This window comes from Rhinolophus ferrumequinum, chromosome 17 (assembly GCF_004115265.2).
Source record: "Rhinolophus ferrumequinum isolate MPI-CBG mRhiFer1 chromosome 17, mRhiFer1_v1.p, whole genome shotgun sequence".
Classification (NCBI taxonomy): domain Eukaryota; kingdom Metazoa; phylum Chordata; class Mammalia; order Chiroptera; family Rhinolophidae; genus Rhinolophus; species Rhinolophus ferrumequinum.
In genome coordinates, this window is record NC_046300.1 from 10,392,013 (window position 1) to 10,417,032 (window position 25,020).

General features: G+C 46.4%; 1 pseudogene; it reads left to right on the forward strand.

The window, feature by feature from the left end:
* Positions 1–17,960, forward strand: part of LOC117037127 (tubulin beta chain-like) — a 37,330-nt pseudogene extending 19,370 nt beyond the window's left edge.
* Positions 17,961–25,020: the final 7,060 nt, after the last annotated feature.

Genomic DNA, 25,020 nt, shown 5'->3' on the forward strand with positions numbered 1-25,020 from the left:
TGTGCGTGTGTGTGTGTGTGTGTGTGTGTGTGTGTGTATGTTTCCTGTTTTATTGAGAAATAATTGACATACATCACTGTATAAGTTTAACATACAGCATGATGGTTGGATTTACATATATTGTGAAATGATTAACACGTAGGGTTAGTTACCATCCATCATCTCATATAGATACAAAAAAAGAAAAGAAAAAAATTTCTCATTGTGATGAGAACTCTTAGGATCCACTCTCTTAACAACTTTTCTATCTATCGTACAGAAGTGTTAACTATGATCATCATGAGATACATCACCTCTCTAGTACTTACTTATCTTATAACTGGAATTTTTTACCTGTTGACCCTCTTCCTTCAATTCACCCCCACCCCACCTCTGGTCTGATTTCTTTTTCTATGAGTTCGGTGGGATTGGTTTTTTGTGTGTTTTGTTTTTCAGATTCAACGTGTAAGTGAGATCAGATGGTGTTTGTCTTTCTCAGTCTGACTAATTTCACTTTGCGTAATGCCTTCAAGGTCCATATTATGTTGTCACAAACAGTAGGATTTCCTCATTTTTTAAGTGGCTGAATAATATTTCATTGTGTACATACACACACACACACACACACACACACACACACACGCCACAACTTCTTTATCCATTGATCCTCGATGGACACTTAGGTTGTTTCGATATCTTGACTATTGTAAAGAATGCTGCTATGAACATGGGCGTACAGATATCTTTCTGAGTTAGTGTTTTCATTTCCTTTGGATATATTCCCAGCAGTGGAATTGCTGTATCATATGGTAGTTCTATTTTTAATTTTTTGAGGAACCTCCATACTCTCTTCTATAGTAGCTGCACCAGTTTACAATCGTACCAACAATGCACGAGGGTTCTCTTTTCTCCACAGCCATGTCAGCATTTGTTATCTCTTGTCTTTTTGGTAATGGCCATTCTAACAGGTGTGAGGTGAAATCTCATTGTGGTTTTAATCGGAATTTCCCTAATGACTAGCGATGTTTTTGTGTTCCTGTTGGCCATTTGTATATCTTTAGAAAAATGTCTATTTTGGTCCCTTGGCAAATTGGATTATTATTATTATTATTTTTGTTATTTTGCTATGTGTTGTATGCTTTCTTTATATATTTTGGATATTAACGCCTTATCAGATATATGGTTTGCAAATATTTATTCCCATTTAGTAGACTGTCTTTTCACCTTGTTGATGGTTTTGTGCTGCAGAGGCCTTTTAGCTTGATGTAGTCCCACTTGCTTATTTTTTATTTTGGTGTTTTAGGTGTGATTTGTACTCTTCTGGGGCCTCCTTTGACTGGTGAGTGGGGTCTGTGTAAATTCTCCAGCTCTTGCATCTGTAATCACGAGTTATATTGTCTCCAGAACTTCCCTAAAGAACTGAGTCACTGTTATCTTCATAGGGCTTTATCTGATATCACACCCTTGCCATCTTCTCTTCTCTTCTCTTCTTCCCCACCCCATCAGTTTTTCCCGGTTGTTTTCTAATAAATTGTCAGTCACTTTGACATGGATCCTCATTTCAGGGTCTTTTGCGGGAAATCCAACTTAAGACAGATAGATTCTTTTCTCTTTATTTATGACACAGTTTGAAATGTATAATCCTACTCCCCTCTAAGGAACAGTATTTAAAATATTGGTTTGATTGCTCTAATAGGAACTCCAAATGACTTGTCTAACATAAATAGATTATTTCTTTCTGTTCATGAAACAATGTGGCCAACTCCATGATTTTGGGGACCAGGGTCCTTCTATTGTTTTTCCTCCATTTCTCAGGTGTTGTCTTCATCCACATGATCTATGATGGCTTTCCAGGATGTCCATACAGGGCCGTGGGGAAGGGGAGGCATGCCTCAGAAGTCGTACACATCGCTTATGTTCATAACCCATTGCCTGGAACTTAGCTACATCTAACTTGAATGGAGGCTGAGTAGGAAGACATGTCAAATTCATAACTGGGGCTCCATGGTTGTAAGGGAAAAGGGAGAACAGATCTTGGGATAGCTAGTAGCCTCTGCCATGGGTATACTTGTGTGTTATCCATAGCTCTGGAGAGAGAAAAGATGGGCCCCTGACTGGGTCATGTTCTGTGCTCTGGTTCTAGCTTATTTTCCTTTGCTCCATCCCCATGCCAACCCAGCTGGCAAATGATGAGATCACCTGTGGAACAGTTAATCTTCCAGTAAGTGGGTCCTTTCCAGAAGCCCAGAGGATTTACTTGAGGTTCCTTATTCACCTCAGAGTATAATATGTACCTTCTCTACTGAAATCTCAAAACCTTGGTTATGATGGTGTTAGGTGGGTAGAAGTGGTGATTTTTGTTTGTTTGTTTGTTTGTTTAAAGGTTGAGCTCCCAGGAAAAATCAGTAAGGGAGTGGAGAAACAATTGACAAAGGAGAAGCAACTCAGAAAATGGCAATTTCAGGCAAAGTCACGGCTTTGATCTGATTCCACAGAGGCCCTCAGGGACCTAAATTATGTTTGGAATGGAGGCAAGGGAGCTGACTTCCATACTTTTGCATTAGTCCAACACTGGCTAAGGGTTGCTTTGGGATAAACTCCCAGTGCCTGCAGGCAAAGCTGTGTCAGTAGCCCCAGCAAAATGTTTCCAAGAGAGCTAGGGGTACAGGCATGGAGAAGCTCAGGGAAGGGTAGAGAGAGTCAGCAGAAAAGATCTGAGGGGATTGGGAAGAGCTCCAACACTGTCTGCTACAGGTGAGGTTTCCAATGAGCCCAGAGGCTGATTTTATGGGACTGCCTTCTTGGAAGAGGTGGCCTCCCAACATCATGGGGAGGCTCAGACTTTGTGGCTTGAGCTCCTAAATAGTTGTTTTGGCCCCAGACTTTGGTCTTCCTTTTAGGCCCCTCTTGCTTACTTGAAAGGAGTAAATTGGGATGGGTTCATGAAAACCAGAGCACTGCAGATTACAGGGAAAGGCTGACTTCATTCTCTACCCACAGGCACTAAGCAAATGTCATGACACTGGGGCTCCCAACCCAGGCATATCCCATCAAACGAAGAGGGTGGTGGAGACAGCTTCGGTGGTTCTTCCATGTCGCTGTTTCTAGGTACATCTTTTAAAATTAGTGTGCTTAAATTAGCAGAGCTTTACTTTTAATATTCCTCTCTCGAAGCAGCTAGCACAGTTTCAATCAAGAGCCTGATTAATATGCAAAAAATGATTTGTTTTGATTTCAGTCTAGTGGGTTTTTTTTTTTCTTTCTTCTTCTTCATCTTTTTTTTTTTTTTTTTTTTTTTGCTAGGCAACTCTTTTATCGAATTCCTTTGCTTTTAAGGGATGGGAAGAAATGTATCTCTTTAAAGTCAGAGGGCACAGTTTCATTGAAATTGGAGATGGGTAGCCTCTCTGGGAGCTGGTCTGAAATCTTAACAGCAGAGTTTTGCCAGTGGAAAAACCTCTCCTCATAATTTCCAGTCTACCTTTAGGCATCATCTGCTCCCGGACTAGGCCATGCAAGGTCTGGTCCACTGGAAGCCACAATCAACATAGTCATTCTATCAAAATGTATAGTAATTTGATGCTTATTATGTGACCTTAGGCAAGTGACTTAACATCTCCAAATTTGTTTTATTATCCTTAAAATGACGTTAACACTCACCCCTTGGGATTTCACCCAACGTTAGTCTCTGATCCCAAAAACCTTGATGGATTTCCGAATTCAGGATTTTTTGGATTTATAAGAAGGTAATTCAGCCTATATATCATATTATTTATCACTCTTAGTGGAGTCTGGTGAAGCACCCCGTAATCAAACACATTAATAGTTTTGCAGCCAAACTCATGAATATTCACACTGAGTAGCATAAAGACTATAAATAGCCTCTCATCAGTCTAGGGCAGGTTTGTAACTAAGTGAGTTACACATAAATTTTTGTTTTCAGAGCTGTTTGGATTAGGGAATTGGGAATCAGAGGCTGTGGTCTTCTGATGAGAAAATCTTTGTGTCTACCCATCCATTTTTTTTCACTCGTTCCAGAAAGGACTGAAGACAGTGCTAGGATGCATGTGGGAAGGCTGGCTTCTGGAACGGTCTGTTCCTCCTCTGGCCTCCCACCCCCACTTGTGATGTGCATGGGCTCGGGTGAATTTTTCCTTTCTTTGACATTTTTAATCCTGATTTGCTTCTCCCTGGGGTCTGATTTCAGGCAACGCGCTACCCTTTTGACACAAATGAAAGAGAATATGCTTTTTAAAAAGTTCTGGAGAGGGAAAAACCATAATGCAAACACGTAATTGGTAGGCTCATTAAGCAATAAATCAAACTGTCTAAAAATTGGTTAGGAATTTCTAAGAAATTCTCCAGGCGGTGAGTTTCAGGAAGTGCAGAACTGAATATATAGGAAGAGTTTGTTAATATGTACAAAGAGCTGAAAGCCTGAGGCAAACTCCCAAAACTACCATGGTACCCTCTCTTCTCCCCACATCCTTAGCAATTCCTGCTTAACTGTGCTGTGATATGTTTAATTTTTACTTATCACATCAAAATATATCATACTTATTATTATAAAGCTAACAAGGTAAATCTTCCACAAAATTTATTTTCACCATATATGCTCCTGGAATTTTCTTGTGAAAATTTAAGTTGGGGTAAAATTTTGCCAACGGGATATTAAATCATTGGCCTTGATCACTTTTGGGGATGTTTTCTTCATTTACTATATTTGTCTTTATCGTAATAAAATATAATCGTTTGAGTTTATTGAGCAGGTACTATATGACAGGGCTTGTAATTTGTGCCCATACATTTACAGCCCACAATCCTGTATTCAAGCTCCTCAGGGCCAATGTATTTGGGGGTTTTTGAAAGACAACCTGTGGTGCATGCCGATTGTACTGATACACCCCCCTCCCCGGAGGAGGGGGTGTATGTGTTGTTGCACCATCCCCCAAATCACACACGGTAATATTTCTGCAGGAAAATGTATGAAAATTCCCACTAACTGGGGTAAAAATATATAGACAACCTCACATAACTTTTGCTACTAAATGATTTATGAGAAAATTCTAGTTTTCAGAGCATTTGGGATTTTGGAATTCCATACATGGGATGGTAGGCTTGTGTTGTCTCACTTAGTCCTCTCAATGACTCCAAGAAATAGGAACTATTATTATCCCCTGGGTAGTGAAGCATTCATCTCACCCAAAGAGTGGTCTGGCCTTTGCCTTGGCTCCTGAAAGCTGATCTCTAGCTCCCGCCTCCAATGTCTTGACTGATAGGAGTGTCTTTGTTTGCCTGGGGGCTTTGGCCACCAGACTGTCAAATAATGTGATTTGTGATGGGGGCTTTGGGCCATGCATTATCAGACTCCTGCATGAACTGGAGACAAAAGGTATTAGCTTGCTTTCTGGGAGAGGCTGGAGACTAAATGAAGGTCAGCCACGTGGGCAGTATGTCATAGGTGCCAGTAAATACTCTGGACACCAAAGGCTTGGGTGACTTTCCCTGGTTGGCAGTGCTCTGTGTGTATTGTCACATATTGTGGCTAAGAAGGATAATGCTAACCAGTTCTCCATGAGGAGAGGACAACTAGAAGCTTCACATTTAGACCCCTCCCAGACTGCCCTGTGAATCTCATCCTTTGGTTAATTTTAACCTGTATCTTTTCCCTGTAGTAAACTGCGAGTATAATAGCTTGTAGTGAGTTCTGTGAGTCCTTTCAGTGAATTATTGAACCTGAGAATGTTTTTTGGGGACTTCCCCCAACTTGCAATTTGTGTCAGAAGTGAAGGAAATCTTGTGTCAGGTATTGTGCCTTCAAACTGTACAGCTGGCTAAACTCATTGTATCTTCATTTACCAGATTAGCAAACTGAGGCAATATAAATAAGTAACTCTCTCCAGGCCACCAAGCTCATAAATGAAGGAGGAGATTCAAATCAAGGCCATATAACTTTAGAGCCAAATCTGTTCTTAACATCACTGTGTGACACTTGTAGAAGGAAAGCGGCCAAGACCTGTGGTGGAAGGGGAGGCAGAGCCCAGGGGATCAGGAGTGGTTCTTGAACTGAGTCCAGAAAAAACGGTGGTCAAGGATTGTAAATTCTGTCAAAAGTAGGTTATAAGCCAGAGAGATTTTTAACATATTATAGGTTCACTCATGCAAAATTAACCTGACTCTAAAATAGAATAACAATTCTTTTTATATTTTATTTTACATATTTTTTGTTATTATTTTTTCAGCACTGAGAAATTTGGGAAGGAGATTTATTTAACTTTTTTAAAGCTTCATACATATAAGACTTCAGTGCTTAAGCTTAGTGGCAAGTCAGGTTTTATTATTTAAAATGTTAATGTGATTTTTTCTTGGGTTTTGGGTTTAGGGATCTGTGCCGTCGTGAATGGGCACGTCAGAGAGCTGGTCAGGAGGAGCCTTCATTTATTTATATTCATTTTTTCATAGTTTCAGGTGTACAAAGTAATCATTAGACATTTAAACTCCTCACAAAGTGATAACCCCCCAAGTCTACCACCTCTCTGACATATATATAGCTATTACATATATATGTAATATACATATATATGTAATATACATATATATGTATTACATATATATGTAATATATACATATTACATATATATGACATATCGTATATAGCTATTACAATACGATTGACTATGAAAATAACAATTCTTTATGCTTACATCATGATTTGTATTTCTTTAAAATATTTTTGCATTCATAGTTTCATTTCTTCCTCATACCACTTTAAGATGGGCAGGCAGCAGCGTTGAAAACACATAGATATTGGAGCCTGATGGATATCAAGAATCCATTTACTGGCTGAGTGATGTTTGTTGCTCAGCTTTTCTGAGCCTCAGCTGGTTCAGCTACAGAATGGGGATACTGATGGTACCTCTCTTGGAGGGGAGGGTATGGAATAAGGATGTGTGCAAACCAACTGACACAGCACAGATATTCATTTAGTGATGACTTCATTGTTTTACAAATGAGAAGAGTGAGTGTTACGTGGATTCTCAAGGTCATACACTTCTGTGAAGCAGGACTCAGATTTTGCTTCATAGACTTATGAAAGATAAGGATAGAAAGGGCCTTAAAGATCATTTGGGTGTAAGATTCTCAAACTCTTATTTTAAGCTTTAAAGAAAATCCTGGAAAACACTAACGTAGGAATCAGATAAAGTGGGGTTACTCTGATTCAGATGGACCTGGTCTCTTCCCTCCCAAACTATCCCTGAAAGGCCTGTGACCTGGCCTCTTCCCTCCCAAAAAGAGCACTGCTTAAAAAAATCTCTGGTCTAGTCCTACCTCTGCTTTACAAATGAGGTTGTTGAGGCTCAGAGAGGTCATGTACTTGCCCTAAGTCTCACAGTTGGTCTCTGACAGGTATGGAATTAAGCCTTGGATTCTGTTGACAGAATCCAAGCTCAGTACTTTCTTCTCTCTACCTCACCACCTCCATGGGGCTAAGACACCTGACCTCACATGAGACAGTGCCATCTGATGGCACTAAAAGGTGCATTGCTCTCTGTCCAAGGAATAATCTGTGGGTCCTTAGCCTCATTCACATTCTCCAGTGCTCTCCTTTGTAGTCTGCCCTGTGAAGGCTGAAAGTATGGAACTGTATGCCTAGTTAACCTTGCCATTGGGTTCCTGTCAACTTCTGCCGTTGTAAGGCATTTGCAGGAGGCTGGGAAGCAGGAGAGGTAGAAGCCATAGGTGCTGCTCCTGGCTCTGGATCTGTGAACAACTGAGGGTGACTGCAGATTTCAGCAGCATCCATGTTTTTAGGAGCAGCTCCCTTGCAAACTACTTACTCTGTGTGGTCTTATGTCAATCTCTTCACTTCCCCATGACATTTAAAGAAGTCCTTTGAAGGTACCAGCAACTCCCCCTGGCTAAGAAGACCCAAGGGAATGTGCTGCACATTTAATGGTTACCCAGTCAGGGAGGGAGAACACAGATATATTTTGTTCCTGTATCACATCTCCTTGGCCTACTTCTGATTTCAGCACTACAGGGGTGGACAGCTCCAAACCAACAGATGGTCTCCAGCAGCGAGCTTTGTGTCACTTCAGGTTCTCCTAGAGGAAGATGTTACAGCTGGATTAGATGAGTAGAGGCTTATAAGGAGAAACTCCTGTAAAGGATAAATGGGAGGAAGCCAAAATAGACATGGAAAGCCTCAGACCCCAGTGTAGTTCTTGGCCAGGCCAACGGGGCGTCCCTCAGCAGAGACTGCCTTTTAGAGAAATCCTTCACTGGCCAGAAATGGCCTGGTTCTAGTGTCCCTATTGTGTTCTCGTTGGCTGTGCACAATCTGGGGAAGTGTGGTCTTGAGGTGAGTGATGTGGCATATCCAAGGGTGCAGCAGGTTCTGCTGTAGGAGATCTAGACAGTGATCCTCCATGGCTGCCATGAGTGGACCCTGCAGTTTCTCTCTGCTTTTATGCCTTGGAGCTTTCTCCAAGCTGAGGAGGCCCATTGAACTTTCACACACACTCAGTCCAGAAGTGCAAGGGAGTAGTTTATGCTTCTGCGAGATGGGTATCTATGGAAAAGTGCACAGCTTCTCATCTGAGGCAGATTCTATATGGTTCCTCAGAAGGTCTCAAGCAGGATTGAAACCAGTGGCCATGGTAGTAACCTGCTCGTTAATACATGCTTTATTGTCATTTTCTCCATTTGCCACTACCTCACTCCTGCTTCACGAGATCACTCTACAAGCAAACTACTCTGACATAGACCTTATTTCAGCATCTGCTTTTGGTTTGGTGGAACCCAGAAGAGCACATTTGGAAAGCTGAGCACTCTTGGGTGTCAGTGGTGTGCTCAGAGTGACAGCACCCTAAAAGTACCTCATCTTTTTAAATCAGAAGGTGGCTCTCATTCACTTTCCCAGGTCCCAGGGCACATAGTGTTTAGCCTGTTGTCCTTGCTCATGCCTTTAGTGTTTCCCAATCTTTTAAAACCCATGCTATTCCTTGGTAACCACCAAACTTCTCAGGATGTGCCACCTGTCCCAAGAGTCTTTTGCATAAGACTCATCAACTTTGGGATCACTGCTCGGTTTTTTATGTATGGAGCGAGATTTCCCTGAACTTTTCTTTCTATATTTGTGTTCTAAAAAAGCAGTAAACTCCAGCCCCATGTGAAATTATATTACAATGTTTTCAGATATGCTGTCCTCCCTTGGAGATCACTCTTCCCCTTCCTTCATCTTGAGAATCTTCCCGAATCTTTATCTTGAGAATTGCTACATTAGAAAAGTGATGATAGTGGACTTTCTCCCCTTGACTCCCTTCCTTCCTTCCCTTAGTCTCTCTACTGATAGGAAGTGGTCTTTGAAAAGACAGTAAGGAGACAGAGAATCCTAGTAGCCTAAGAATCTGTAGTCTCTCTGCTGGTGCTACCTTCACACTCTGCCATCAGACTTCCATGTGATATGCCTCTGCATGTTGTCACTGGACGACTTATTCTGGCAGCAGAAGACAATTTCCCTAACCATGAATGGGCCATGAAAATAGGCTTGAAACTCCAGGGAATAACCATGAAACTCCAGGGAATTACCAGGCCCTGAAAATAGGCTTCAACTAATGAATACTTGAGCTCTTGGAAGTGTTTTTTTCCCTACTAGCTTCCAGCGTGTCCCTGTGGGAGGCATGAAGCTCCAGTGGACCCCAGAGGTAACTAGCTTGATAAGATACCCTTCCTTATTCCACTTTTCCATTCCCTAACTGTATTTCCTAGGGTCATTTCCCAAGTAAAATTTCTTGCACTCGAAACCTTACCCCAGGATCTGCTTCTGGCAGAACCCCCCAAAAGTTATAACTCATCCAAGCTCTGTTCTGAAGGAAGGTTCATAGTCAAAGGGAAAGTGTTTTGAACACTACACAGAACCAGAAATTCTTCCAGGAAAGCCATGCTGCCTCTCCAGGTACAGCCAGGACCCTAGGGAGGAAGGAAGTGATGGGGCTTGGGAAATCAAGGGAGGGAGGAAGGGAGCTGGTGGAGACATGGTGGAGAAGTAGAGTGATGTGCTCAAATCTTCTAATTATAGGAATGACCCCTTCTTGGAAACGGGGTGGGCCTGCCCCTCCTTTGGGACCAAGCAGGATCGAGGAGAGGTTATCCTCCATGGCTGAGCATGGATCTGTGGCTCCCTCCATATCTATGACAGAATTAGTTGATGAGGATGGGAACATATTAGGTATCTCTAGCTGGAGTTTCAGGGCTTCCTGACTCCAGGCCCTTCCCTTCCTGGTGGTTTCAGTCTGCAACGTAGTCTAATACAAGCATCCAGAACAAGGGGCTCCTGTTCCCCAGTCTCTCCTGTGATCCAGTGTGAAGGAGCAAGCTTTTGCTGAGGCGCCTGTGGGAGCTGACGGAACGGTCTTTCTGGGTGGTGTTGCTGGGCTGGCTCATGCTGAAAGGTGGTGATTATATCATTATGTGTCTGTCTAGTGAATCCTTTTTGAAAAATTTCTTTTATTATTAACTGTTTTGATGTTGGCATTTTTAATTTTCCTGAATCTTGATCCAAATGGGGACGATTGCATATGAAACAAAAACCCAGGGAGTGTGCTGGTGGAATAATAGTTTTGAGCAGAATTAACCACAGATATTGGACCGAGGTGGAGATGTTCCCTTTTGGATGTCAGGAAACCCCCAAGGACTTCTATATGCAGAACACATACCTGCCACATCCATGCCACACTCCTCCGTGGGGCAGCCTGTGTGTTTCTTCTGTTACCGTTTGATGTAATAAATATTCTCTTTAGGGGGTGTGCATTATACCTAGCTCCTGGTCCTGGAATAGCTATAAATAATCATGGGTTATAAAAAAATCATATTCATGCAATAGAATAGACATGACCGAACTGGTTCATTTGTGGGCTTTTAATCCTCAAGGTACATGATTCTTTGTGAAGCATCAGATTTTCAAGCTGTTTATGGCCTTTGACAGGCAAAGAAGCAGTATTCTCTGATCTTCTGGAATATCTCTGGGAGTTTAGGGCAGAGGTGTTCTAGGGACACGGCTGATTTAAAGGAACAAAGTGAGAATGCAAAGATGACCTTTATTGGAATGACCGGCATCTCAGCTTGTAAAAGAATCTCAAAGCCTGAAAATCAGCCCCTACAGTAGGGTGAGCAGCTGCATGTGAAACAGCTCCCATCTTCCCCATGACGCTCGTCTATACTAAAGTGTGAGGCTCTCTGCTCCAAACAGGAGAGGGTGCTGTGGGGGGAGGAGACAAGCCTCTCTTTAATTTTCTAATTCAAATAATCAGTCACATGGGTAATGATTTCTTTCTTTCTTTTCTGCAAATGTACAGAGCAGTCTCTGGGATTAGAGGACACAAAAACCAACGGATTTAAACAAAATCGGGGGTTTCCTGTTAGAGGTCAGGAAATGGGACTCACATTCAACAAGCTAGTGGGTAGGTGGCCCCAGTTCTATTTTTCTAAGGCAGGGGCACCTTATGGAGTAGGATTCAAAAAGCAGAGGCAAGTTTCAGCCGAAACAGGATTTTTAAAAGAAATTTAAAGCCTGGTGGAAGTGTGAGGCAGGAGGGACGACCTGCTTCCTGCTAGATAGCCACGGTGCACACCTACTTTGAGGTCCCTTCCATGGTGGAAAACATCAGCCACCTCTCAGTACATCTGTTTATGGTCTAGTTTCATTTTCAGTAGTTGAGGTAAGTTAGATTTAGGGAACATGGAGGCTCTCCAGTGCGGGGTGGGTCTCTCTTCCGGCAGTAGGAGGACCCTGTAAGGCTGAAGGGTGAGGGCAAGAGGGAGAGCTGACTGCATGGTTTCGTCTGAGGCTTTACCTCTTCCATGTAACCTCTCTTATGGGCTATAGGTAAATTTAATTAGGGAAACAACTGATCTAGAAGGTAGAGTCTTTCTCAGTGATCCATGTAAAGATCAAGAACTTGGTGGATGATCATCCACCGCCAAATTTAATGCAGATTAAAGGGAATGTAGAGCCCCCAAATGCACAAAGTAACCCCAAATGCACAAACTTGACTGTACCGCCAAGGAGGTATTACCTAGGACAGGAGATGCTAGATGTTATTAAAGGGTTCACTGCACGGGGAGTTCGACGTGCATCCTCATTCAGTCTTCCCCAAACCATATGAGGCGATGTCTTAGGTTGTGTTCTCTCCCAAGCAGACCCTGAGACAAAGTCCCGGGTGGTTTATTTGGGAGGTGATCCCAGGAAGTGTGGCAATGGTGATAGCACGTGAGAGAGAGGAGGGAGGAAAACCGATAGGGGGTGCATGAATGTGTAGGTTACACAGTGGGCACCCAGGCTGCAGCCCGATGGGGACCCTCTGGAAGGACTTGTGGCGCACTCCTCGGAATCATGTCACCCAGGGGCAAGAAGTTGGAGTATCTCACTACCAACTCTCAGTCTCATTGGTTGAGGTTGCTTTTGGAGAGTTAACTCTTGGGCACTTGTGACCTGTCCCACACCTGCAGTTGAGCTCACTGGCCGTGGCTGCAGGACACGCTCAGGTAGAAAGCTGTGGACTTTGTGAAACTGGCCCTAGCCAGCGTCCTGAGGAAGCCAAGTGGCTATGAGTGAGGCTATGAGTTGGAAGATGAGAAAACAGAGATTTTTAAGGAGCTCCCCAAATCAAACAGCTGAGATCTGTTGGTCTAAGCAGGACAGAAGTCTGACCCAGGGCAGATGTCTTGGCTGCCTTAAAATATAGCGGCACCTTGATGGTCCCTACTGGACCATTCCTTCCTTCTCCAAACAAAACGATAGACATCGATAGTCTAGAGGAGTTGTTACGGCTGCCAAACCAGTCCTGGGGGGTGAAGAGACAATAACAAGAGCAGGCAGAGCTGAGACTAACAGACAAGTAGCCAGCCCTTAACGCCCTCCAGTCCAATCTATTGTCACCCACAAAACCAGAGCTGGCTCTTCTGTGCTTTCACACACACCTCCATCTGCTCTTTTGTCACTGTCTTCCTGGGCAAGGCAGTCCCAGGTGAGCACTTTCATAGCCTGATGTGTAAAAGCTCATATTCAGGAGCCAGACAGGTCTGGGTTCGGGCCACAGCTCCATCCATGGCTGCTGTGCACGTTACCTAACTTCAGTGATGGGGAAACTGGAGTCTCCCATTTGTAGACGGTACGTGACCAGGGGACCTGGCGGGATCATGGTGAGGATCTAACGAATCAGGCACTTGCATATATTGTGTTCAATCAATGTGAGCTGTGGTATTATTGTCATTATTATTATTGAATTTCCTGTGGGAGGGGAAAGATGCAGTGTTATTTGTTCAGTGGGTGCTCCTGGATGATGGTCTATGTCCCCCAATAATGTTAACAATTACTTGTTAATTACTAATCATGTTCATTACTAATTATGCTGAAACGCCACAGCCACATGACCTTTAAGCCCCCTCAGGTCTCATGGGGATACTCAGGCTTCCTCTGAGGGCCTTAGATGTTAACATTACCAGCCCTGGGCTTTATGCTAATGGGGAAGTAAAGAAACCAGTAGAGGTACGCACAAACTGAAATGGGGCGCAGGGTCAGAGAGGACACGCGTGGCGGAGGCTGCTATAGAACACGCTCTCCCTCTGGCTCTTAAAAGCCAACTCTTTGCCATGTTTTCCTTTGCTGTTCCTTTGGGGTGCTCTCCAGGTGGGCTGGTCTGGCTCAGTCCTCCTGGAGCCCCGTCTCTGCTGCAGGGCTGTGGGGATGGGGTCTCTGTCGGGCCCTGTGGTACCCCGAGTATGCTGTGGAAAGCCGGGCAGGACTGGGAGGAGGTCCTCCTGCCAGCTTCACCAGCCTGTGCCCGGGGCCAAGTTCTTAGCGCCCACCTTGACCCATGGAATAGGTCACTCCAGAGGAAGCTTCTGGACTTCCAGGAACAGCTAAGCTCACAAGGCCACATGGGGCAGATCGCAGCACTCCCCACAGGCCCTCACACCTTTTCATTGATTGCAAAGTGAAAACCCTGGAAAACTTGGGCAGGAGCTCAGACACTGGGGCTGGTGTGGACTTCTCTTTCTCAGGAGCTGCAGCTTGCTGTTTGATTCCCAGGGATGCACTGCACACTCGTGGAGCTTCTTTCTCTCCCTTCCCAGGGGTATTTTCTGTGTGACTTAGAATAAGTATTGGGTCATGTGGATGTTACTATGGCAACTGGTGTTTTAAATAAAAATAGTCCTACACCCCCGGTAGCCTGTCAGTGTGAAATGTGCCTATAGGCAGTGAAAGGCTGTTGGCATCTGCATCCCTTCAATTCCCAGCAGCCTCCAGGAGCCCCACAGGACCAGAGGGCAGACCCTGCAGCTCTGTGCCCAGGGCGGGGCTCCTTGTTTAGAGCAGAAGGCAGGTAGCTCGCACAGGCAGGTTTCCCCAGCTGGCCAGCGGTCTTTGCCTGGCCCTTCCTGCCCACTGTAGAGGGGCGCTGCTGTTCTCGAAGTCTTCCTGGCTAGAAACTTTAACTGATTCAAGATGGGCTTTTTTTTGAAGTCTACTTCTTGGGGAACACATACTGAGTCAAGGATTTCTGTGCAAGTAATTTATTTGGGAGCGATCCAAAGAAACGCCAGTAGAGTGGGGAAGGGAAGACAGCCAGTTAAGGTGCATTTTCAAAAGTTATGCTGTGGAGAAGGGGAGCTTAGTTTCCTTGTCCCCTGAGGAACTTTGGGGGACCATGTTCTCTCTCCAAGGGGCAAGGGAGCTTGTGGGTGTATCTAGCAAATCCCCTTCTGTCTTTGGGTGGGGCATTAACTCCCTACACTCTGAGCTTGACCTGTGAGCAATCAGAAAAGAAACACACAAAACCCCACAAAAGTCCTTAGGCAGAAAGTTACAGGTGTTGGCAGGCAGTGGCCTTCAGCATCTGAAGCTGGATGCCCACCTAGAGGAGATGGCATAGTACCACCTCACCTGCTGTGGGCCTCCTGGCGGACTTGTCAGCCTTCTGCATGTTAATGAATTTCCTCAACTGTCAAAAGTGCTTTCAAGTTGGAGTAAGGAGCTTAATCTGAAAAGTTAAAGGAATGTGAAATAGTTTATGAAGATGTTGAAAGGTTGCCCAAATTCCTAAGCCTGACGACGAAATCGGTACTGTCAAGCCCCATTGCTCTCCATCACAGTAGAGAGTGGAGGCAGGGGTTGGGTGAGGGAGGGGTAGTTCTCTTTTGAAGGAAAGGGAGGCAGTTTACTACACCCTCAACAAGAGTTTTTGAGTCAATATCTGATACTTTGGGAGATGAAAAACATTGAGATGAGGCACTATGATATTGAACCCAAGAAGCTCGAACTTAGGGGAGGGATGGATAGTGGTGTAGGCAGGAGCAAACAGAAGGAAATGCATTGCAGATACATCGCTTTGAGCTCTTGGCACAAACTGGGGCAGGGTGGGCATTTTTCCTCCTGGCAGATCCATTCACTTTCTAACGACAGGCGTCTTGGTCTCGTTTTGGATGCAGTCAGTGGTTCTGTCCATCAGTGGAAGACGAGTTACTCCCCTCAGTGCCCCTCCACTTCCTGGGCCAATTAGACACCTCGTCCCTAGAATCTGAACTCTGAGTGGGTTGTTTCAAGACTAAAACTTGACTTGTCGATGTCAACAGTGGTGTCCTGAACAAAACAAAAGAGCTCACTAATTCCAGGTGGTTGGGTCCCTATCTTTTTAGAGCCTGGTTCTTTGGCTTTTCCTTAAAGTCTCTGGGTATCCCATAGCATGCTAATAAATTCTCGTTCCTTTTCCTATAAATTAAATGGAGTCTATTTCTATTGCTTGCAATGGAAGAGCCCTGACTGATCCTCATTCCTTTGGAGGGATCCCACTGGGATCAAAAGCCTAGAGATTCTCAAACGAAGCCCTATGGAAACCTCTCTCTGTTCTGCCACTTTGTACAGTAGGTTTGATTCAGAAGTAAGAGGAAGGGAAAGCTGTCTTAGCATCATCTTTTCAGAGGACCCAAGTGAGAGGGAAGTAGGCGTGAAAGAGGTTTATTTTGGGAGCAGGGGTTGGAGAGTGGAGCATTGAGATGCCTGTGAAAGGTAAAACGGGGCAGATGCAGGATTGGATGAGACCTTCAGACGGCCATGTGGGTCTGAGGAAGTCTCAGCTGGTCCAGTGAGTGGGGAGCTCCCGAGCAAAGATTTCCCTCAGAGTTCTGTGTGGGGACTGAATTTCCCGGCCCCACACTCTGCAGTGCTCAGTCATTAGCTGTGGGCTGCCTGCAAAGCTGAGGGCTGGAGGCTGTCAGATCACTGCACTCCTAGCAGCTGACCAGCAACTTCTTTCTTGAGGAAAGATCTGAGCATGCAGCTCTATCATTGCCTCAGGCAGAGGGTGGCTGCCTTCTGCCGAGCACACACCCTGTGCCAGGCACTTTCTCTGTTCTATCTTCCCCAAGTCTCTTGTGGATCCTGTGAGGTCAGTGTTATTTTCATGCCCACAGCTGATGAAATGGAGACCTAGCAAGTTATTTCCCCCCTGAGGTTGCCCTGCTAGTGAGTGGCACAGTTGGGATTTGAACCCCGATCTGTCTGGCTTGGATGCTCCTGCGTCAGTGTCCTGTGGCAGCAGCCATTGCTTCAGCGGCCACCATCCCTGGGGCAAGGCCCTGGGCTTTGCAGCTTCAGTGGCTGCTCACTGTCCCAAAGCATATGTCCCATCTGGGTGGTGTGTATGTATCAGCCCCTGGGTCTGTTTTGGGTTCAAATCACAGCTCTTTTTCCCATGTGCCCTGAAAGGCAGATACTGGGACAAGTAGGTTATTTGAGAGGAGATCCAAGGAAGCAGGAGTTGGGGTAGAGGGGTTACTGAGGGAGGAGTATGAGCCAATCAAGGAGCCCCAGGGAGGTGATCTACATGGTGCCCGAACCTGCCGTGGACCATCTGAGGAGCTGTGCAGAATGTTGGCCCAGTGTTGACCTCCATTCTCATTGGTGGAAGGCAGTCCTGGGACACCGGCTCCCGGGCACTTCTGGGCACGTGTGCACAGAGGCCAGCAGGCTCTGGGGCACCAGACAGAGTGTGAGGTGCAGAGCTTGAGAGTAGATGCAGTCAGCATGCAGGGAGCTGTCCCTGACGGCCGTGGGGAGCCAGAGGCAGCCTGATAACGGGTGGGTGTCCACAGCGTCTGCCACACCAAGTACTCAGGGCTTGTGGATAGAACCTAACTCCAGGTCAGGGTGTCTGATACTTGTGGCTCAGGATGCAGGGGAGGCAGCAGCGGCCCCCATAACTAGGGCATCTTATTAGTCAGCTCGGGCTGCCATAGCAAAAGACCACAGACGGGGTGGTAAAAACAACAGAAGTGTCTTTTCTTACAGTTCTGGAGGCTGGAGGTCTAAGATCAAGGTATGTTTGGTTTCTTCTGAGGCCTTTTCCCCGGCTCGCCGATGGCTGCCTACTCCCTGTGTCCTCACATGGCCTGTCCTCTGTGTGCCTTCCTGGTGTCCCTCCTCTTAAAAGGACACCAGTCCTATCAGATTAGGGTTCCATCCTTATGGCCTCATTTAACCGAATTCCCTCCTTCAAGGTCCTAGCTCCAAATACAGTGACATTCTAAGTCACTGGAGGGTAGGGCTTCAACACATGAATTTTGGGGGACACAATTCAGTTCATAACAAGCATAAACGGCTGGCAAGAGGACCTGGTGTGAGCCGGGCTTCCTCATTTTACCAGTCCCAGACACAGAAAAGTGAGCAGCTTCAGGTCCCACAGGTTGAATGGCAGTGCAGTGCCGAGGCAGACGCAAATCGGTCTGCCCAGGGTGACTCCCAGATCCAGGGCTGCCCACACCCACGGCCTACTGGGCATCATACCCCCAAGATCTCCTGGGCATGGCCCTCTCTTCTTGGGAACGCCTGGCACCCGTTCCCGCCTTCCAAGGCCGCCCAGCCTCTGCTGCATCCTGCTGCTTCTCTCTACCCTACTGGCATCCAGGAGGTGGCACGATAGTCCCGAGGCCCGGGTTCTGGGCCTGGCTGGGGGGTGTGTCCTCGTCCAGTGCTTCCTTTTGACCCCCCCCCCCGGGAAATGATGGGGCTGGTGGGCTACAATTCCTGTTCCCCCAGCTTGTCTTTTTCGCAGTGTTGGTGAAAATTTGGGGGTGGGGAACGAGCACTGGGGGGACATCTGCTGGAGGGATTGGCACAGTCCATCTGGGAAGGTGACTTTGTAGGATATTTCAAAAGCCCTAAAAAATGTGCGTATCCAAGATTATTTCCTTATGACACACTCCGAAAAGGGGAACTCCTGGGTCGTAGATTTAGCTACGAGGAGTCAGTCTTGAGGTTGGTTTCTCACATTTTACTCTTATCAAAACGCCCAACATGAAGGTACTGAATGCACAAACCATGGTACCTTATTCAGTGGAACACACAGGCATAAGACATGATTCTGTAAAGAACATTTAATGATTTGGAACGATTCTTTTTTTTCACCACATCAAATGAAAAGGCTAATTACAGAGTAAGTCATAATGTTTCATCCATGTTAAAAAAACACGAAAATCTGGAAGGATAATAAACCAGGAGTAAACAGTGGTTATGTCTGTGAGATGCCAAGGAAGCCTTTATTGACTCTCAGTTTGTTTTGATGTATCTTTAAATGTCTATGGCTTTTGTAATCAGAAAAAATATTCAATCATTAAAAAAGAGTGGTTATCTCCGGGGATAGCATTATAAAGGACTTTCACATTCTTTCCTATACATATGCAATTCTTTTGATTTTTGAATGGTTTAGTCCTTGAAAGGTGGTTGTTTTGTTTGTTTGCTGTTATTTGTCTTATGGCCTCTAAACATTGTGGGGTATTCCTCCAGGTGATGTATAAGAAATAGTATGGGCAAAGGTAGAAGAGAATGAACTAAGTCAATTGCACACACACACACATACACATCCTCACTCTCTTCCACTTGAGTCAGGCCCCAAGGGAAAGACCTTGGAGGTTCACTCCATGAGGCTTTTATTTTTCTTTCACTTCCAGTGTTCTCTCTCCCCAAATGCCAGTGTTTCAAGCAGAAGACAGGTAGAACCTTTTGAAGGCAGTCAGTCCTTCACACGCAGGAGGCTGTTGGTGGGTGAGGGGAGAGCTGCCCCGGAAGGAGGAAGGAGGATGAAGCCCACCAGCAGGGTTAGAAGCCGCCCTTTAGAGCCTGACAGCCCACTCACCAGCTGTGAGACCTTGGGCAAGTTTTCTTGACCTTTCTGAGCCTGTTCCTCACCTGGAAAATGGAAAGGACAACATTGCTTCCCTTCCCAGGGCTCCACTGTGCCTAAATGAGATGACACAGGCCAAGTGTCTGGCACATGGTAAATACCAGCAGGGTCATGGGGTCACTGTCTTCATTCTGGAGCACAAAGACACATGGCTCTGGAAACAGAGGGCCAGGCTGTGTGGCCTAAGGCAGCTTACTTGACCTTCCTGCGCCTCTGCTTCCTCAACTGTAGAATTGGGTTGCAATGGGACCAAGGCCAGGGGTCCCAGTAGGTCACAGGTATCCTCACAGCCATGACAGCAGCTCCCCTCTTCCCCAGTGGCCCCCACCTTGATTCTACTCACCTGAGACAGTGAATGATGGACAGGTGGCAGGTGCCTAGCCTGGGCTCTCCTGCTCAGGACGTGATCTGCCAAGACAGTGGAGCTTCCAGACCCAAGGTTGCTTCCAACTTTCACCTTCTTTTGAGCCTCAGCCTTAGGTCCCCCTGCTTCTGGCCCCTGTGCCATTCCCTGGAAATCAGGACCCGTGCCCAAGTCCCCAAAACTGAACCAGGTTACGGGAGGATACGTCAGCATTAGGTCTTAACTGCTTATGTATTTTGATCCATTCTATCAAAACTTTTTCTGCTAGTCCTTTTAAAATAGTAACGTCAAACTCCCTCTTTGGTGTCCGTGAGGCTCTTTGTGAGTGTTTTTGGGGACAGAGGAAATGGTGGAATAGATTTTTGTTGCCTCTTCCCCCTTTAAAAATCCATCAAAAGTCAACACTGTGGTGAAAACTTCCCACTTCCACTGTCTGGGAGGCCCGTGGTCTCCTCCTGAAATGTCAGCAGTGTGTGCACACCTTTTCTGACAGTCTCCCGGCTGTAGGTAACACATCATGTGCAAAAACTCTTGCCTTATAGCACAAAGAAAAACCCTCGAATTACTATATTGTCTTAAAAAAGAGGCGCCATTTCCCTGGGGCCCGTACTGACCAAGAGACAGATACATGGCGTGAAAATGACCTTGGCTGTGGCTTGCGCAAAAATACACAAAAGACCATCCATGCGGCCTAAGGTAAACATCTAGGGATGATTACCGGCAGAACAAAAGGAGAAACTCGACCCCCTCCCCCACTACCATAAAAGGAAACCCACTTCAAGGTAAAAGAATAAAAAAAATGTTCAAGTTCAAATGAAATGATTGCCCGGTGTCTTTAGTCTTTACGGGCATCACGTTTTCGAGTCAGGTTTCCACAAATTAGCTGCCAATCACACTGGCTTTTAATTGCTCAGATAGACACAGGGTGCTTTGAGCTGGCATGGCTGACTTTTCCGGTCTCCAATTGTTCCTTTTGGAAGTAGCAAATCAAAATCCTGTCCAAGCAGAGAGGTTCTGGGGACACCCGGGGCTCCAATCTCTGCCTTTGACTCCTGGAGGACAGGTCACTTAACCTCTTTGCCTCCAGTTCTTTTTCTTAAAATGGGGTGGTTGGGAGCGCAGATTCAAGAATTGGAAGGCTCCTAAAATGTGTGTGTACTGTGTCAAGAATCCAATCCATAGTGAATAAAAACCTAGGCCTTGAATTTGGTGGAAAATAACTTTTACTTTCAGATGTCCGTGTAGTGAGCGTGCGCGAGGCATGTTTATTTTGATGAAGAAGGGGAGGGTCAGGTTTCCACAGACCAGAACCCTTCGTGATTGACTGTTAAGATTCAGAAAAGTAGGTTTTAAAAACACTATTCAACATATAGTAAATGCCCGAAACTTTGTCCATGGCTGCAGAGGGTAGGCACGGCACTCCACTTCGTGCCCTTTTATCATTTGGTACCAAAAGTGGCTTTTATCTAGCTTTTTCCTCTATCTTAGTGGTTCTCAAATTTGAGGCACTTTAGAATCTCCTGCAGGACTTGTTAGCACACAGGTTCCTGGGCCGTACCCTGGAGTTTCTGATTCAGCAGGGCTGGGACAGGAAGGGGGGTGACCTGGAGGGTTTGCATGTCTGACAAGAGCCCAGGTGGTGCTGATGCTGCTGGTCCAGGGATCCCATTTTGAGAACCACTGCTCTATTTGACGTTACATATTTACTCAGGAAATTTCCCTTCCAAACCCAGCTTTCCCGGGATGTGCTGACCACGGGATCAGCAGATGGCCACTGGGTTGAGAGGAAAAGATGGAGGATGTAAAGGTGTGTCTGACAAGCTCCCTGCAGCGCACATGGCTGTTAGTTGTCTGCAGTGGGACCTCTTGAGACAGTCCCATAATTTGGAGTGTGATGAGCTGCAAATGTAGGACCCCAGGGGAGTTATAAAGATTCTGAACACAGAGCTTCAGGTGGTATAGATCACTAAATCAAGGTTTCAGAAAAGGGGTGGGTGTTGGACATTCTAGTTTCTTTCTGGCCAAGGGGCATCAAGTCTACCTAAATCGAGGGTCTGGAATAATCTGGGGGGGGGGGGCTGGAATATTCTGGAGGAGGGCAGGCTGTTCTCAGGGAGGCAGGATGCTTTTTGGAAAAGCAGCTGCACTGTGGGGCATGGCTGTGGCTAAGCCCTGGGAAGGTGGCCAGGCCAGGGTTGTGTTCTTGCAGGCTGGCGCTCGGCAGCGCGCAGTTCTGGGTGGTGGGGGTGGAGGGCACACGTTTGCCTTTGCAGCCTCAGGCCTCTGAAGGGAACTGTGCAAACCTCAAGCGAATTCACCAGCTTAACAACAAAATTAAGTAGAGCTTCCTCTGGTTCTTACGGTTCTCTCTCTCATTCTCTCTCTGGAGTTGACCCCATTTTAAAACTTTATTAGGTTTTTAATCAGGTTCCATGATGAAGCGCATTAAACAAGGTTAGACTCTAAAGACACAAACAAGGTGAATAGAGCAGCACCCCCCCGCCCTCATCTGCGGGAGGTATGTTCCAAGAGCCCCAGGGCATGCTTGAAGCCGTGGATACCTAACCCGTATATACTAGGTTTTCCCCTATACCTACATACCTGTGATAAAGTTGAATTGACAAACTAGGCACAGTAAGAGATTAACAATGATAAAATAGAACAATTATATACTGTAAGTTACGCAAATATGGTCTCTCCACCTCTTAAAATAGCTCATTGTACTGTACTCACCCTTCTTCTTGTGATGACATGAGATGATACAGTGCCTCCATGATGAGATGGAGTGAGGCGAGGGACTAGTAGTAAGTAAAATAAGGGTGACTTGAACACAGGCCCTGAACTACACACCATGACAGTCGATCTGGTAACCGAGATGGTTACTAAGTGACTAATGGGTCGGGCGGGTGTGCAGTATGGAGACGCTGGACAAAGGGATGGAGTGTGAGATTTCATCACATGACTCAGAATTTGTGCTCAATGTAAAACTTGTGAATTGTTCGTTTCTGGAATTTTCCATTTAATATTTTCCAACTGTGGCTAAGTGAAATTGCAGAAAACAAAACCGTGGACAAGGGGGGACTTCTAGTTTAAGAGTGCAGCAGGCTTTGTTTGGTCCCGGGGAGCCAGCCCTGGGGACTTCCATAATTAATTAGGTTTGTTCCCTTTATTCTGGCTCCTGGGCAGCAAGGAGCAGTGACTCAGGGCGAGTACTGAGAGGTGGCTGGGGAGTGCATGCCACTTGTCCCATGGCAGTTCGGGTGAGGCCAACTCTTCAAGCACTTTTAAAGCAGGGGGTGGAAGGGTTCACATGAGGTTGGTGTGCATTTCGAAAAGACCCTTTTGGCTGTTACATGCAGAAGAGATGGGGCTCAAATGGAAGCTGGAGAGGGTGTGGGGAGACCAAAAGGGCATGCAATTCTGCAGGGCCTGTTAACACACAGTCCCTGAGCCTTGCCCCTCCCCTCCCCCATGCAGCAGGTGTGCAGTGGGCCCAGGAGTCTGCCTTTCCGACACGCTGATGCCGTCACCACTAGCTTGTGCCCTGTCGGTGGCAGGGGAGTTGGTAAGTGGATGGATTTTCAGAGACGTGCAGTTTGCACATGTTAAGGAGAAGGCAGGAAGACATTTCTGAAAAAACTGGGACCCTCTTTAGTTTGAAGATACTTGTCTCCAGGCAGAACTTGGTACAAATTTCAGCGATGCCTTAGTGATTTCGGGATGAGGTGAGGGGCAAAACTTCACAAAGGAGTAGGCTCACCTCCTGGAACTCCGAGGTGACAGAGCTCAGGGCCGCGCTGATTAACCCGGGCTCCATCTGGGTAACCTTGGTGTTGTGCTGTGTCTGCCCTCTGTCTTTCTATGGCACAGCAGTGCAGCAATGAGGTTACACAGAACCTGGGTTATCAGACTGGCCCTGGGTCTCTCTCTGTCCTATCGAAAGCCAGAGGGATGGACATCCTCCTTTCTTTAGTGTTTCAGAAAGGATGCTAGCCAATCCAGCCACTCCACCTTTAAACTCCTCCCTCGGCTCTGAACGAAGGCGGGGACACACCCGAGATATAAGTGAGGCGTAAAAACACTGTCACTCTGGAGACGCCTGTTCAGTTTCCAATTCTACCAGGTCCCTGGCTCGGAGGCCCTGGAGAAAGGAAGCCCACCTGTCAGCACAGGTGACAGGCCGCATCACCTAGGACAGGAGTGTCTGACAGAAGGACAACCTCGGCAGAGTCCTCTCGTGCCTGGCTCTCATCCCGCAGGGGACACATGCCTGATGGAGAGCCCTGGAACTCTCACACTCACAGTAGGGCATTTACTCTCCAGGACCAGCTAGGAAACAGACATGTTCCCCATCTAGGGAGCTACAAAAGGCTTTCCTGTCTCTGGGAGAGTCCCCAGGGGACACCATCCTGTAACCAGGGCCTCCCTCCCCTCCGCTATACTCTATTCACAGCTACCACCACACTCATCAAAACAAAGGCCCCAGATCCCTGCTGTGTGTTCCCAGCATGTCACAGGAAATGTTCATTGTAGGGGCATTTAGCCCTCCTGGGAGCCCACTCTCCATGTCACAGGAGGAAGCTGGTAGCACTTGTGTCCCTCAGTAGGAAGCTAATGCTGCCAGGAGTGGCTTTCCTTTATAAACCCAGCTGTTTGTGTGGGTGGATAAACAGCCTCAGGGCACCTGTGTTTTTGGTGGCGCTCCTACTGCAGGAGGAACCTTGAGCTGGGGTTCTGGAGGGTTTGGCATTGTCCCGGCGTTGCGGAGCCTGTGTGGGGAGCTTGGCTGGGGTGGGTGCCTGGAGCGCTGCCTGTGGTGGGGTGCGACCCTGGTGTTGTGAAGTAGCCGTTTTCTGATTGGCTACGGCCTGATTCACAACACCAGCTGCCCCACCGCACCGTGCTGGGGAGGACTCGGAGTGGTCGCCATCCTGTTCGTGGGGTCACCTCTTCGGTGCTGTTTCTGGATGTGGAGACGGGAGAGAGAACAGCCATGCGTTAGAACCAGTACACAAGCAGATTCGATATTTCGTTTCCTCCTCTGTCCCCATCTGATCTTTCATGTTGTGTTCATGTTCTTTGCCACCCTTCCTATCCTTTGGGGTCATGGGTGGGTATCGGGGAGCCCTGGACCCACTTATCTATGTGTTAGTGCTTCTCTGCGAATGGTCTACTACCTTTAACACATCTTCAAAGGGTAACACAAGCCTCCATTGCCCTGGCAGGTGTAACGGTAAACAATCAGTAAGGTTTTTCCTTCCTGATACAGGGAGCAACAGGAACACAGGGACTCCCATTACTTTGTTGCCAAACACAGAAACCAGAGACCCTTCTCACCTTGTGTTCTGAGTAATAACTCTGCCAAGACCCCCTCCCTCTCAATGTGTTTGCCTGTGCAGGGTCCCCAGACCTCGAAGGTCCGTGGAGTAGCTCCCA